Consider the following 16,923-nt stretch of genomic DNA (forward strand, 5'->3'; position numbering starts at 1 on the left):
GAGCCCAAGTACAACTCACTTCTATTTACCCAGAGCTGGCAGCTGGGAACAGCAGAAGGCAATTCATGTTCTGGGCATCTCAGCCCAGCACCAGTCTCTGTTTCCAGGGAGCCATTTCTGTTGAAAGAATCAAGTCTAATCAAGGACCGAGGCAAAGAGCACAAGCTCCAGCTGCTTCCGGAGCCTGTGCTCCCTTGAGCAATGCCTCTGCACAGAGCCTTGCAAACTGAAGCTAACAGCACACAACATTTCTCTCTGAAGCTGAACGAAAAGGCCAGCACAAAAAGCTGTTTTCATGCTTTGGTTTTCTGCTAGCAACACATCACCAGTTGGGTAAAACTAATCTGTCTCATGACAGTCTGAGTCTCAAAATTAATGTATATATGTAAATGTAGAATTAGTGGCTGTGGTTTAAAAAGCCTCTCACTTAAGGCTCTGGTCAGATTGCCTCTCTGTTTAGTGTAGGAAATAAGCAAATGGTAATTTCCTTGTCATTTAAATTAAGGGAGTTGTGCAATTGATCCTGGGAAAGTTAGAAATGTGCCGAGATACCAACTATCCGCTTCCAGCTGTTACTATATGAACAACAAAATTACATTGCTTACATTGCTTCTAAGGGCCCAATCTGAAATCAGCTTTTCCAAACTCCTCTTTCACATCTCGTGAGACCTCTATTGCCATCTTACTTGGAAATTTCTGGCACCCTGGCTGACCTGTTTGCTGTTACATCTACACCCTGTAGGGAAGAGGAAACCGATATGCAGCTTGACTGGAGGAACAACTTTTGATGATGTGAAACATTAGGCAGAAGTCCCTGGAGAAGCACTTCCCGGGTCTATTGTATACTGGAATATATTTTGAGGTGTTTGGAATTGTGTGCCATCCTTGGTTGGTTCAGCTTATCCTGAGATCTGGCTGCGCCAGAAATCAATTGTCTTTGTCCTTATTTCTGCCATGGGAAAAGAAGTCCTTAGTTTCACTCCTACATTCCGTTAGCCACTGTGAGTTGTTTCGTCATGGCCAGAATGGTGAAAGCTGTTTCTCCATCTGTGCCTGTAAGCCATGAAAGCACTGGCTTTTGATATAAATAAACCCGAGTTCTTTAATGCTTTCAAGATTCAGCAGATTCAGAGAATTTTCTGCTTTTGCTAATGCCACTATTCCAAACATTCAGATTCCAGGTTTATCTCATTGCTCCTTTATCAGGAGGACAGATGGTCTTAAATTTGTGCTTCTAAATGTTACAGAACTTGCACTGTCAGGAAAAGAGGTCCTTCTGTCACTTGTCCAATTTATATAGAAAACAATCGGTTACTTGCTGCATAAACTGTATCACTGGCCAGTTGAAAGAGCTAAAACATAGAATTAATCGAGTTTCAGGTGCATCCAGGTGATTACATGATAACTCAGGTATCAAGCTACCTTTGCGATTTCAATTACCTACTTTTTATAAGCCTGGAAAGTAACTATAAAGTTATCAGCATAAAACTAATAAAGCAGGAAGTTCTATAAAAGTGGCAAATGAGTTATTGCAATTGCTTTAGGCAGTGTAACCTACTTCTGTAGTCACAGATGGGAAAGGTTTATTCATTGTCTGAATTTTATATGCATAGAGAGAAAAGCAAAACACAAAAGCAATCCTGCTTCCTCTTCAAACACTGTTTTTCCTTCTCCTCATCCCCCAGCAGCAAAAAAATCAAATCAGTTTCTTTTAAAGGAAAGGAGCCTTGATGGAACTGTACTGTAAGGTGAAGGAGAAGGTTATTAACTAAAATGATATTGCAGTTTAAGGGAAAATAGTAACATCCTAAAGATGTAGTGAATTTCAGAAAATCAAAATGCAGGCATTTAAAATTGTATTTTTATGTTTGATTGATCAGGCCAATGTGTTACTTTAGAGATAAGGCAAAAGTTATCACATTGAGAGATGGTTTGTAGCCACACTATCATCTGGTTAAAAAGATGCAGCACCCAAGGGCTCTGCTTGTTTATTGAAAGAATCTGGGTTTATCTCCAGAAAAAAAAAAAAAAAAAAAAAATCATTGCTTCAGAACATGTGTGACAGAACTGGAAAGACAGAGTTAATTTAAATATGGGAGATGACAGCAGGGGTTCTGACTGTGGCCCTTTACAGTGGCTGTCAGTCACATCAGCAGTCCTGCTGTCTTCACCGTAAGTCCTTCACTGCCTTAGAGGTACCAACTGCAGGATGTCAGCTGCAGGTTCACATGTATGGATCTAGCTTCAGCAAACCAACCTGATCTACCTGTGTAGTGATAAAAAAACAGAGGATGAGCCCCCAGCTTCCTGAGCCCAAAGTGCTTCAGCAGCCCCCAGAACCCCGAGCTGGGTGGGTTGAAGCTCCTTTGGGTGTGTCTGAACGACGTGGGTCACTGACCTAAAGCAATGTTGTATGCAGTAGGGCCAACATTGTCTCTCAACATCTGGCTTGCTGCTGCAAGTCTGACACCACGGCTTCCTGACCTGCACACAGCAGAGGCTGAAGCCTCCCCGCAGAAAGCCCAGGCAAGGTCCACACTCACAGTGCACACATTGGTTGGTCCCAAGTGGACAGGAGAGAAACTTTGCTGTGTCCTGGGAGCATCAGTCTCTCTTCTCAGGACCCATACATTTGGTGCACAAAAAGGGATTGCATTGCACACATCAGTTTTTGGAAGCATCAGGCTCCCTGAAACTCTAGTGTGGGGTTTACCCAGGAAATCCTGGTCGAGGCACACTAACCTTCTCAGACACACACTCTGTGCTTGGGTGAGACTCCTCACTAGGGCAAATCTCCTGATGAGATCTTATCTTTTTTTGAATTGATGATCAGGCAACTGTGGCTTCATAATTCTGCTGCATTTCAGATCCCAGTATGTCAAATGCAGAGGGAAAGACGGAGAGGTACCCAACTGTCTTCAGATGTGCTTCATCTCCCCTGCCATTTCATAAAACCTGAAGACAGAATATTACAAAAATGGTATCAGCGGACTGAGCTGCCTTTCTGCTCAACAGTGTACTGCCTGCTTTTGAGGTTTACTAAGCTTTTGGTCTAAAAAATATTCGTGGCTGAGAGGCTTCTTGTGGTGTGTAGTCTCTGCCACAAAGGCTCCTTTGCCTTCCCTCCTGAGCTCCTCAGAAACCTCTGCTGCTGTCCCTGGCAGCAGTCCAAGGGGAAACAGCTTCAGTTTTAGAGCTCCCCTTGTAGCAATAAAACATCCATTGACCAGACGCGTTTTGTCAGTGCCAACAACTTTTTGAAGCTGGCGGTTTTTTTTAATGCCTGGCTTCTCTTTTTATTCAGGTTTCAGGTATGCAATGTAAAGAACCCTCCCGAGAGCCATTTTTCTTTATTTCATCCTTTGAGTTGAGTTTGAAAAGAAAGCCTGCTGCAGCTGAGCACCCCTGAAAACACCAGTTCAGATCCATCTCAGGCCAAGCCTGGGAGGTTCTTTTCCTGTCCTTCAGGTCTGCAGATAAAGCAGAAGAAAATATGCTGGAACACCAACTGAATAGCTGAACACTTGGCAAAGTGAGCAGAAACTGCTGAGCAAAGCAACTTCAGTGTCAAAGTAGTCAGTACTTGTAGGAAAAAGGCAGCAGCACATCAAGGTACATACAAGTGAAAACTGGTAATTGATCTGCTCTGCCAGGACAGAGTGAAAAGCTATCCTTTGGTGCTAGAGCTGTGGGCAAAGCATTAATGACTGAATTTTATAAATGCTATTTGCAGAATAACAATGCAACCTATTTCTCCACTGATCATACATCTTATTTTCTTGAAAGGGTAAGCATCTCTCTGCAGTCAGAATAAAACAAGTCACTCAGAAAACTACAGTAAATCCTAGTGCTGAACAAAGTATCCCTCACTTGGGAGTGGGCAGGACAAGTCCGTGATGACATTACTCCAGTATCAACACATCTGGCCGAAGTTCTCTGCACACAGGCCAGCAAGCTGCAACTGCCTGGTCTGGAGCATTGGAGACATTGATCGTTCAGCCTGTAGACATCAAAGTGGGGATACAGGTCCTGGATTAGTCCTCAGCTGCATTTCTGTGAGTTCAGGGCAGTTCCTTTAACTGAACTGGAGGAATTCTGGGTTTATACCTCCATCCTTACTGGCAGGGCTTGGCCTGTTGCAGTCAAAGATCCTCATCTTGTTTTCATCCCCAGCGAATACCAACTTTAACAAAATACTCTATGCTTCATTTCTCAGTGTTGCAAAACAACTTAATGGATCATACGCTTAGGGGAGCATTTCCATTAATTTCTAGCTTATATTCTAACTCTTTCACACCACCAAAATGTCAGTGGCTTTAGCCTTTTCAACATCATTTCCTCTGAGGGCATGCAAGGAAAAATAAAAGGAGAAAAAAATAAGCTTTTATTTAGATAAGGCATCTACATAGTATGATTCCTTTGAGCATGGAGGAAGTTATAGAAAGGCCCTTCCACTTTCCTCTGAACAAGCTAAACCCCCCAATTATTCCTTGATGATTGACATTTTTTTTGTTTAATGTGACCCTGATTTTCTTCTTGCTCACACATTTATCAAGTATGAAGCTTTGTGATAGCTGATGTCAGTGAAATTTTATCAGCATAAAAGCATATGAAAATGTAAGTACAACTGACAGAAGAAGCAGTTTCCAAATGCAAATATAATGCATTTGCTGCTACTGAAATGGGAGAAATGAAACTTATGCTTGTCTATTTGGAGCTCTATTCCTTTGAAGCATTACAAAACCCCATGAAAATCTAAATGTTAGACTGTATAATCACTTAGAGAGTTAATGTGCATAAACATATATAAAATGATTGTTTGCATTTTTCCTGCATGGGGCTTTTACTGTATAAATCAGTATTACTTTATTTTCACTTGCAAAGCCTTGTACTCTTTCTGAAGCATCCCAGTGAACGATTTCCAGATCCTTACAGCCTTAAAAACCAAATTTACTTGTATTTTCACAGAAATGCCTTCAAGAAATTTTTCTACAAAGCGTGTTATTCAAGATAGGACTGGGGGATTTAATGGCTCAGGCTCTGATTTCTAACCTGTGAGGTGCATGACAAATCTGAGTACAAAAGGTCATGTCATGGAAGAATAGACAGTCTTAACAGGAAAATTCGAAGCTCACCAGCCCTGTACTGTTACGGTGGCAGCTGCGCTAATGACACAGTTCTCTGAAGATCATAACCTTTTCTCTCTTGCGCCTGCTGGTACCCAAAAGCATATGGCTGTCATCACATTGATGAGATATCCACAAGTCATACCCATACAGAAACTAAGAGAAAAATCACCCTCATCATTCAAAGTGTATGGATCCAATAAGGCTTGAAAGCTGGGCTGAGCGGTGGGCTAAGTCATGTTCTGCTGGTAGCGAATGACTGTGTTTCTCAGAAAGGGTAATCCTGCAAAACATGGACTGGAAACTGCTGTCTTGCCAAATGCAAGTAAAGGCTAGTTTATAAAGAGCAGGACAAACCAGAGAGAGTGGTATGGAAGACACTGCCTCAGTATTAAGCTCTATTTAGCAGTCTCCTGTGGAGAAAAAGCTCAGGCAGGTTCGGAAGAAGTTGTACGGCAGAGAAGAGAGGTGTGCTTACAAATCTTTTTCCTCTAATTGACTAAAGTTCTATCAGGTAGCAAAGCCCTGACTACGCTGGATGTCTTGCACCCAGAGAGCTGCTTTACAGGCACATTGTGTCTTTTGCCTGCAGCAACGCCTTTGCAGTCAGCACAAGGGACTGATGCTGGGTGGGGAGGTGGTGAAGAGGTAACACCCCTTTCCGTGTAATATAGACACTCTGATTGTTTTCACTTGCTGCGGTTACATCAGTCACAGCTTTCTTGGATGACCCATGCGTATTTGCATTTCATTATTTACCCAGCAAACCTGCAGATGGATGTTCCGCCCTCAGAGAGCGCGAATGTTATGAGCACCAGTGCTGGGGAGGAGAACTCCAAAAATGATTCTATTCAAAGGAAATTCAGAGAAAAAAATGCATAAGAGCCCTTGGACCTTGCAAATGAGACAAAGGCTTTGGCTGTAATGTAGATGTCTGTCTAACGGGCAGTGGGCTAAGACCAACAAAATACAATTCAACAGGCCACTGAACAGCTTCTGATGTTAATGACTTTCGATTACCATTGGCCTGAGTTGCATCTGTGTTTTATTAACGCTACATACAGAGTGAGTAGAATTCCAGATGGAATAAAGAAGTACCTTTTTTTCTTGTTTTGCCCATAACTGTAAGTGCTTAAATTGTACTTGTGGCTTTTTTATGGCTCGACATTGACCTTCAACTCTGTGCATTTGCTATAGTGGAACACTGCAATTTCCAGAGAGTGGAAAGATCATACAGAACTGGTCGATGATCTCTATGGCAAATAAAAATAGTACCATGAGTGTTCAAATAAATATTTTTTCCCATTTTCTCTTTGCATTTTTATTGCTTCCCGAGGTCACTTGAAATTGTTCTTCATAGGTCAAGCTGTGGCTGCGTTGCAGACAGCAAAAAGATAGTGCCTTAGGATCATTAGATATGTTAGAGCAGTCCAGATGATTTGCATTTCTGAGGGAAAAGCTTTTATTTCTGAACTGTTCACCTATTATTGATCTGAAAATGTACCTTTTTTTCTTATGAAAATGCCTGTCTCAGAATTTAAAAAAGACATGCTCCTAGCCTTGGTGTGCCACCTCTCCATCGTCTCTCTGATGAGGTACCCACTGCACTTTGGGTGGAAGTGATGATGTTGATGGAGGAAGTGAGCACTATGGGCTGTGTGACCACCCTGGGTCACAGTGGATAATGCAGAGAGAAGAGAGGTGGTAGGCTCAGCCCCAGCTCAGGGGCCAAATGCACCATCTGCTCTCCACCACACTTCCTTCAAGGGAAGGCAGCTACTTCTGCTCTGGCAGCTCCGGATCCCAGGAGTTGTTTTTCTTCAGCTTGCTGCTCATTGCTGGCAGGCAAAACTGTGTGGCATGTGGGAGTTTGAATGTGAAGTGGATGCTTTCACGAGGCTCCCTCATGTCCCCATTAGGATCTGTTCTCCACTGTCGCTCTCAGTGGAGATGCACACTGCCACACCAGGGATGCGAGTGGGACAGGACAGATGCTCAGACCACATCACTTCAAGAACTGCAAATATCCGGTAGGGACGGAGCCATCACTGCCCTTTCTTGCCTGCAGGCAATCTGATGGTTTTCTGCTAGGTTTCCTTTAGCTGCAGAGGGACCCGTGTCTCTGGGAAAATGGTGGCTGAGGCCAGGGTGGTGCCTGGAGGAGGCTTCACTTCCCCAGGACCCCCTTGGATGGCTCTCACCCTCAGCAGTTGTGGCAGTCGCAGCTGGTGCTGCAGATAGAAGCCAGGGTGATGGCCTGGGGATCGGCTGCCTGTGAATTTGAAGTCAGGCTCAGGAGACAAATGAGGATGTGTGAAAACAGTATATGGCAAAAGTTAATGGAAGAGAGGTGCCTCGTTGCTCGCGGAGACGTTACTGCATTTTTAAGGCATTTATGAACAAATAAAATGCATCTACAACTGGGAAAAGAGCAAGCCCCCACCTGCCAAGTTTTCTTTCCCACCTTCGAGCAATCCTCTTATTTATTAGAATTTCAACACTGCTTTTCTTTGAAGTACAATCTGTATTTTAGTTATATTATTTCCATTCATGATGTGGAAATAAAAACTTATGACAGTGTTGAATTCTCAGATCTCCTCAGAGTCTTTGAAATTTGCATTAGATTATTCTAATCACTTAGCCTCATTGTATATATTTACACAAGTACTTTTGATGTTTAAACAGACCAGGCTGTAATGAGATGTGCAGGGGAGAATATATACCCCAAAGAAAAGGAATGCTCTTTTTTCTCAGACCATATCTTAAACTAGAAGTTTTCAGATAAAACCGTAGGTCAATGCCTTTGGGACCTGAGGGGAATGAATTTGAGTCTGGAAAGACGGAGAGATTGACTCTGCCTTCAGCTGCAGCAGGCAGAGAGGGAGCAGTGTTGGGTCCTTGTGAGCGCAAGGAAGGCAGCAAGGACTTGTCTTCTCATACCCTTCATCACCACTGTGACCCATACTCCTGGCCATCCTGACAGAGAAATTGTCCAGCCTAAATCCATGATACATATACTCATAGATGCAAATTTCTGGGGACTGAGCAGAAGGAGCAGCTGCCAAATTCCAGCTCTACTGAATTCAGAAGGAAGAGTAGAATGTCCTTTTTTAGGGACAACAAAAAACCTGGGACTATGGCACAGTTGTGCTAGCTCTGATCATGACATGCAGGCAAGTCTTGCAGGATCTGTGCTCCCAGGAGATCTGGGAAGCATTGCAGCCATATGCTCAAGTTAATTTAGTCTCAAAGCTTGCTCTGTTTGATCCAGAACAAGAAACAACAGTGGAGACAGAAGCAACCCTTATGTAGCAAATGTGACTAGGAAAAGGTGGTGGGGCAGGCAGGATGAAGAAGAAACAGATCTCTTGAGGACCGAAGAAGACAAGGAATCTTTCCAGAAGATGCAGGAAATTACCAGATATCTCAGATGAAGTTTATCCTTGCAAAGGCTAGGGCTCATGTTTCTTGTTGAGCGTAGAAGGAATATTTGCAAATCCTGAAGTAGCATAAAGGAGGAATGTTCTGAATGATCCTATTGTTAACTTGAGCTTATAGTGAAATCTGTAGCAAATCATTAATTATCCAACATATTACCCTAAAGACTATAAAAACTATGGCAAACTGTGTGAACACAGCATTGATTCTGTAACTTGAGATGAATTTTGTAGGTAAGGACCTTAAAAAAAAAGAAAAAAAGAGAAGCCTGTTCCAAGAACATACACTTCCATAGAGTCAATGACAGATGAGAGCAGACTTTCTCACTCACACACTGAAACTGATCTATCCACTTAGACATGCAAATACCATGTTTTGAATAAGCCTAACATTTTGAATTGTCACCAGTGAAAACAGCTTTCTCCAAAGGCAAGCTGGATTCTTCAGCCTGTAAACCGTACAGAGTAAAAGAAAAAAAAAAAAAAAGATTAAAACTCTAAAATGTTCCACTTTACAAGGATTTGATGATCTAAAAAGGTTTTTAAGATAACATTTTCCACTTCTTAACCTTTTCACAAGCAAATATTTCTAGAAGCATAGCTCTCTCCCTACCTAGGACTACCTGGAGTGAGGCACAGCCAGGGCTTCTTGCCAGGGCTGGAGGAGTGGGATCCTTGCCAGCATTCGAAAGGCAGTCATCAACATGCTACTAATGCCCTCTGGGGATGCAGCAGGAAGAATAATCCAGGTCTTTCATTCTGGCTGATTTATTTTGTCTTAATTCCGAACTTGCTGCACTGGTAACGAGATGCTTCAACCCATATGAGGCACAGTCGGACAAGAGAGATGTTAATGGTCCTTTCTCAACTTAAATGACATGAATTTGTGAAGCAATCAGAAACACCAAGAGATTCATAATTTTTCACCCCTATGAGAAGACATAGGTAGCACATATAGCAGGAATGAAGGTGAGGTGCTCTGAAGCTCATGTACGTCATCAAAATCAGGTATCGAAGATGTTCCTCATTGAAATCCAGAAAAGCTAAGAGCTGTGTGAACTTTTACTGTTGATTATCAGTGGGGACTAACAGACTTCTGTACATCAAGGAGGGAAATTGATTATTTTTTTCCCAACATCTTATGACCTAAAGGAGTCAGAAGACTGCTTTACATTCATGTCTGATAGTGCAAAAAACTGCAGAGAAATCACCTCTCACCTTGCAGCTTTATGGTACTGTTATTCTTTGGGGAAATGTTTTTCTACAGTTAAAACTTACAAGTTGCTAAAATTGCTGCCATTTTTATATGCTACTCAGATATAAAAGATGTCTACAGTTATCAAAACTGTGCTGTGAAGGCCAGTGGGTGTGAAAGACCTAACTGTGAAGCAATGGCTCCAGGTTATTTTCTCTGTTTGTCACAGAGAAGATGAAAGAAATGTTGGCATTAGCAGTTCAGGTCTCACCAATGTGCGTTAAAGCTGAGTGTCATTTTCATGTTAAAGAAGTGTGGAAACTAAGCTTTCAGTTCTACTTCAGTTTTTTGGAAGCAAATTCTTAAAACAAGTATTTGTGACTAGGATTAACAGATGTAATGAATGGACAAGAGCCTTGAAACAGCTTCTGAAGTAAGTTTTGCTCAAATTGCTTATTCCTAATAAGATGATGCATATGCTAAGGAAGAATGAACTGAGTGATTTGCTTGAGAAGTTTCCAAAAGTGTTTTTACCTTTTCCTAAAATAATCTAAACTGATATTAATAAAAAAAAAATCCCTTTTCTCTTAAAAAGAAACATCTCAAAAGTGCATATTTCAGCATGCTTCCTCCCTGATGATTTCTCAGCCTAGAGAGAAATGGATGTTTTTTCCAATTGCCTTCAAAAAGTTTGCATGTCTGCCAGGTGGTTTGCATCTGGCAGCCAAATACTGCTGATGACAACCATCAATTCCTTCAAGGACTTGACACTGCATCCAATTTGTATTGCAAGTGACTGTGAAAAAGAGGGGACTGCAGCCCTCATTTTGTTAGATTTAGTCAAAACATCCCCAGAAAGAGGCAGGAGGGCATGCTGGAAACTGTTTGATGAGCCTGCTGAGAGAATAATTACATGGCCAGCAGTTTGTTCCCTTCATCTTTTGTACTGTTTTAGCAGTTTATGTGTGGTTTGAGCACCCAGCTCTTTGAACTAAAGGATCTTCACTGCCATTGTCTCTTTAGCTAATTCCCAGATTATGCAGTCTCAGATGTGAATTCCAGGGCTGCTTCTGTATTACATGCAGTATTATAAAATTAAAATACTTTCTTCAGTATTCCCGTTCTTACTTCAGATGAAATTTTCTGACCATGGCTGTGATTGCATTACAGAGAGTGGCCAGTTCTGATTGCAATGCTTACACAGACCTTAGGCCCATTGGTGTTTTTATCCTCTTTCTCTGAGCAGGATGAATGTCAACAATTGCGACTTCAATACCTTTCGTTTGTTTGTCTGTTTGTTAAAATTACACATGCAAACTTTGCAGGGCTTTTTATGTATCAAGTTACAGCTTAAAGTTTTCAAGATCAACTTAGATACCAGGGAACCAAAGATGTGTTAGAATTTTAATTCGAGTCAGCAACTTTTGAAAAACTAAAGAGGTTTTAGCCCCTGGAAGACAGTACATGAAAGTATTGCCAAAATGTTAATTCTCACTTGACAGGAGTATCTAAAGCTATGAAAGGAATCACATTAAAATCTAGAAGCTGTGCTTCAGCTGACTTGGGGTCCACGGTAGCTGTGCTGCCTTTTAGAAGACAGGTAGGCACTTAAAAACATGGTGGTAATAGAAAAGGTGAGCTGGGAAACCATCCTGTCGAGAGCAGCCTGACTGATCCTCTCTAGAGTTCGCTTCTCCGTTCTCTTCTCAGCTGCTATCGCTGACAAAATAGATCAGCCTCAATATAGCCTAAACCAGCCCTACTCTCTTTCTCTGGTGGGTGTAGCACATGTGCTTTTCAGCTCTCCAGTTTGAATGCATATACCCAGCCATGTGTCTCTTGCTTTAAATACATTGAGCTGAATACAAAGGAAGGAGGAGAAAAGGAAGCAAAGGAGGTAAAAATTACCATATCAGAACCTTTTGCTGCTGGATATATGGATAAAATATATTGCTTGTGACTCCAGTGAAATAAGAATCTGCTGTTAGAGCGTTTACTACAATCTATCTTGTTAGTGCACGTGGGGACTTCGGAAGACTGGATTTATTGGAATGGAGCGGGAAAGAAACGGATCATTGGCCCAAACTGAAAAAAAAAAAAAAAAGCCATTTCCTTGGTATGAAAAGTTTATCAACATTCTCACAAAGAAGGTTTTACAGAAACGAGAAACATATCTTTAAAGGAAAACTCCCTTTGATGTGAATCCTGCACAAAACACCAAAAATATAAAAGGGCCTGTGGGACCCTATTTTCTTCTATGTGCACTTCTCAGGTCCTCTCTTTGCTAATGGGTCACTTGGGATGTGTCTTCTTTCCAGCAGCTGAACTAGGACATCTTTGGAGGGCAGCAAGGATACAAAAGACATGCTGGCGCTATAATCAGTTTCTCAAAGGGGGAAATATTTCTGCTTCCTTTCCCACCTGTTCTGGTTTTGCACCATGTCTACTTCACCTTGCAGCTACTTGCACAGCAGAAGTGTAACTTGACTTACCAGCCAGAATCTGCCTCAGCGATCTACTTCTGGCCGAAGTTAGTACTGGAGAAAAATCCCAAGAAAACATCTTATGGGCAATAAAGAAATGACAGGTATGTACAGTGGACGTTTCTTGTCTTTGTTCCATTCATTAGAAATTGGGCTTAACTCTGAAGCATGAGAATTTATATCCCTTTTAAGTGTTTGGTAAATTAAGGTAATCCATACCTTTTTCAACACTGAACAGCTGTCAGAGGTCAATTATGTGCTTTGGATTCTTCATAAGACTATTTTCTCTTACTTTTTTAACTTCTGTTCTTTTGAGCTCCTTTTAATTTTCCATTAAAAAGCCACTCTAGCTCAGGACTACATTATTTAAAACTGAATTTAAATACTTTTTTAATCTAGCTTCTTATATAGAAGCAAGGCTCACTGATCTTCAATTTAAAGTGATTTTAATTAAAAAAGCCCACCCAAAGCACAAGAAAAAGAACTTCTAAAATCCTTTAAAAAATAACAGCTAGCTGTAGCAGGATTGCAAAAAAAAAGGTGGATTTTTTGTTGCTGGCTTTTGTGTCTGTTTTGAGTGGAGAAGGTTAGCAAGTTGGATATTTCATCCTTAACTTTACTCAGAATTCTATTAGAAACATAGAATCATAGAATCAGCTAGGTTGGAAAAGACCTTTAAGATCATCAAATCCAACCATTACCCAAGTCCACCACTAAATCATACAGTTGGAGGCCTCACCTACACGGTTTTTGAACACTTCCAGGAACAGTAACTCCACCACTTCCCTGGGCAGCTGTTCCAATGCCTGATCACCCTCTCTGTGAAGAAATTGTTCCTAATATCCAACCTAAACCTCCCCTGGTGCAGCCTGAGGCCATTACCTCTTGTCCTATTGCCTGTTAACTTAGGAGAAGATACCTCACTACAACCTCCTTTCAGATAGTTGTAGAGAGTGGTAAAGTCCCTTTTAAGCCTTCTCTTCTCCAGACTAAACAATCCAAGTTCCCTCAGCTATTCCTCATAAGACTTTTTCTCCAGACCATGTCTCATCCAGATCATCAATGAAGATGTTAAACAACACTGGCCCTAACACTGAGCGCTGAGGGACACCACTAGTGACTGGTCGCCAACCAGACGTGATACCATTTACCACCACTTTTTGGGCTTGGCCAGCTGGTTTCCAAACCAGCAAAGAATACACCTATCCAGGCCATGAGCAGCAATTTCTCCAGGAGAACACTGTGGAAGACAGTGTCAAATGCTTTACTTAAGTCCAAATACACAATGTCCAGAGCCTTTCCCTCATCAACCAAGTGAGTCACCTTATTGTAGAAGGAGATTAGGTTGGTCAAGCAGGACCTGCCCTTCATGAACCCATGATAACTGCGCCTGATCCCTCCGTTTTCCAGGACATGCTTTATGATGCCACTTTGGATCATTTGCTCTATGACCTTCCCCGGCACTGAGGCCAGGCTGACAGGCCTCTGGTTTCTGGGGCCTTCCTTCTTGCCCTTTTTGTAGAGAGGTGTCATATTGGCTGACCTTCAGTCCTCTTGGACCTGCCCACTAGACCAGGACTGCTGATAGATGATGGAGAGTGATTTATCAAACTCCTGTGCCAGCTCCTCCAGCACTCGTGTGTAACCCACTCAGCCCCACAGACTTGTATGCATCTAAGTGGAGCAGGAGGTCTCTAACCATTTATTCCTAATTTATGGGAACTTCAATCAGCTCCCCATCTCTGCCATCCAGCTTAGGGAACTGAGTACCCTGAGGGTGGCTGCTGTGACTTCTAAAGACTGAGGCAAAGCAGCACTAAGTACCTCACCCTTCTCCTCATCCTCAGTCACTAGGCTTCCCCCAGTATCCAACAGAGGATGGAAGTTCTCCTTGGCCCTCCTTTTATTGCTAATATATTTGTAAAAGTACTTTTTATTATCTTCCATGGCAGTGGCCGGACTTAGTTCTGTCTGTGCTTTTGCTTTTCTAACTTTCTCTCTACATAACTTAACATTCATTTCTACATAACCTAACATTTATTATTCATAACCTAACACACTCTACATAACCTAACATTCATTATTCATTTCTCTCCTATTTACCATGATCTTCTAGTATCTTGCGCTGATATACACTAAGCTGGGAGGAGTGGCTGACACGCCAGAAGGCTGTGCTGCCATCCAGCGAGACCTGGACAGGCTGGAGAGTTGGGCAGGGAGTAACTTGATGAAATATAACAAGGGAAAGTGTAGAGTCCTGCATCTGGGCAGGAACAACCCCAGGTTCCAGTATAGGTTGGGGAACGACCTGTTAGAGAGCAGTGTAGGGGAGAGGGACCTGGGGGTCCTAGTGGACGACAGGATGACCATGAGCCAATACTGTGCCCTTGTGGCCAAGAAGGCCAATGGCATCCTGGGGTGTATTAGAAGGGCGGTGGTTAGTAGGTCGAGAGAGGTCCTCCTTCCCCTCTACTCTGCCCTGGTGAGACCCCATCTGGAATATTGTGTCCAGTTCTGGGCCCCTCAGTTCAAGAAGGACAGGGAGCTGCTGGAGAGAGTCCAGCGCAGGGCAACTAAGATGATTAAGGGAGTGGAGCATCTCCCTTATGAGGAAGGACTGAGGGAGCTGGGTCTCTATAGTTTGGAGAAGAGGAGACTGAGGGGTGACCTTATTAGTGTCTATAAATATATAAAGGGGGAGTGTCACGAGGATGGAGCCAGGCTCTACTCAGTGGCAAACAATGATAGGACAAGGGGTAATGGGTACAAACTGGAACACAAGAGGTTCCACTTAAACTTGAGAAGAAACTTCTTCTCAGTGAGGGTGACGGAACACTGGAACAGGCTGCCCAGGGAGATTGTGGAGTCTCCTTCCCTGGAGACATTCAAAACCCGCCTGGACACATTCCTGTGTAACATTATCTAGGTGTTCCTGCTGGGGGATTGGACCAGATGATCTTTCGAGGTCCCTTCCAATCTCTAGCATACTGTGATACTGTGATACTGTGATACCACTAGGTAACTTTACCTCAGTTCCATTGCCTAAGAATCAGTTTCAATGTCAGAGTTACACTTTTTAATATGCTTTGGAAAACATTTTTAGAAAGTGAGAAACTCTATTTGTATACAAAAATGTGCCTTCAGATCAACATCACATTACTTGCTGTTAGATTTTCCACTCATTTTAAAGCACAGTTATGAGTTAAGCCCTCCTCTTACATACAGCTCTGTGTTACAAATAATTAAAAATAACAAATGATAAAATCTGTCCTGACAGAGGAACATATAAGATATAAACTGGATAAATACCTTGTCAGCAGTTCATGTCAGGATTTTCCCAAAATTGCACAAGAATTTCCATGAGAGAAGAACTTAGTGATACTACTTCACCTGAACTTTCCTCCCTTTCACCATTTTCAGTGTTATTACTGCATCTTTAAAGTGTTTAGGTATCACTCAGAAGTGTGACCTTCAAGCTTCAAACTTCAAAACTAGATAGAGCTTGAGAAATGCTGAAAATTTGGGTTTGTATGGTACTTTTCCTGAGTTTCCTCTAGAGTCAGTAATGCATTTTTCTAATCTCTATAGCCATGAAAGTCAGAAATTGAGAGAAAACATGCTGGGACTTCACTGGGAGCAGTCTGTTTTGAAGATCCAGCTCAGATATTTCAACTAGTGAGTCTTGAAGTTTAGCAGCAGGTCAAACAGGCCACTGATGTGGTATGTCATAGAATCATAGAATAGTTAGGGTTGGAAAGGACCTTAAGATCACCTAGTTCCAACCCCCCTGACATGGGCAGGGACACCTCCCACTAAACCATGTCACCCAAGGCTCTGTCCAACCTGGCCTTGAACATCGCCAGGGATGGAGTATTCACAACTTCCCTGGGCAACCCATTCCAGTGCCTCACCACCCTCACAATAAAGAACTTCTTTCTTATATCCAATCTAAATTTCCCCTGTTTAAGTTTAAACTCATTACCCGATGTCTTCTTTGCATAGCCTGTGGCTTGCCTGCGTACTTAGTGGATGTTTTAATGCCCATGCTTTCTTTAGTTAAGAGGCTCTTGTGGTCCATCTTGACCCATCTTGACCCATTGATTCACAAACCTCTTTACAGTTAGCAGGATTTGTTGTTTTCTTTTATGTTTTAACGATTCAGAAACCCCAATTCCAAAATAGTCAGTAGCACAAAGACTGGGGAAAATGAACAAAAAAAGCAGCACTTGGGGCAGTATGAGCCTTATTAAAATTCTTCAAAATTCTGCTTTTCCGCTTATCATTGTCCTGTTACTGAAAAGTGGGCTTTGGCTCTGATTTTAAGGAATAATCTTTGACATCTGGGAGATACTGTATTTGTCATTTGTCATGCTGTTTTTTGGAAGGTCAAGAGTAGGAAAAGGATGTTACATATAAATTCCCTCATGGTGCAAAAATTATCTTTGAGCCAAGAGCTTGGAATAATAACTATGCCTCATGCCAATAGCACTTTAGAAGTCAATTGGGATTTATTTTGTAAGCAGTAAGTTGTATGCTGACTGGAATAATTTAAATACAAGAAAATCTCTACATGAATCAACCAATGAAACGCCCTAACCCACTTTGGTTTTCAAGCTGCCTTTTTGCCTTTGTGAACAGTATTACAGCAATGACCGTAAAATATTCTCAATGACCTTATGCTT

Source organism: Pezoporus wallicus, unplaced genomic scaffold, assembly GCF_028554395.1.
Source record: "Pezoporus wallicus isolate ANWC-B61680 ecotype Strahan unplaced genomic scaffold, APGP_CSIRO_Pwel_v1 contig_6597, whole genome shotgun sequence".
Taxonomy (NCBI): domain Eukaryota; kingdom Metazoa; phylum Chordata; class Aves; order Psittaciformes; family Psittacidae; genus Pezoporus; species Pezoporus wallicus.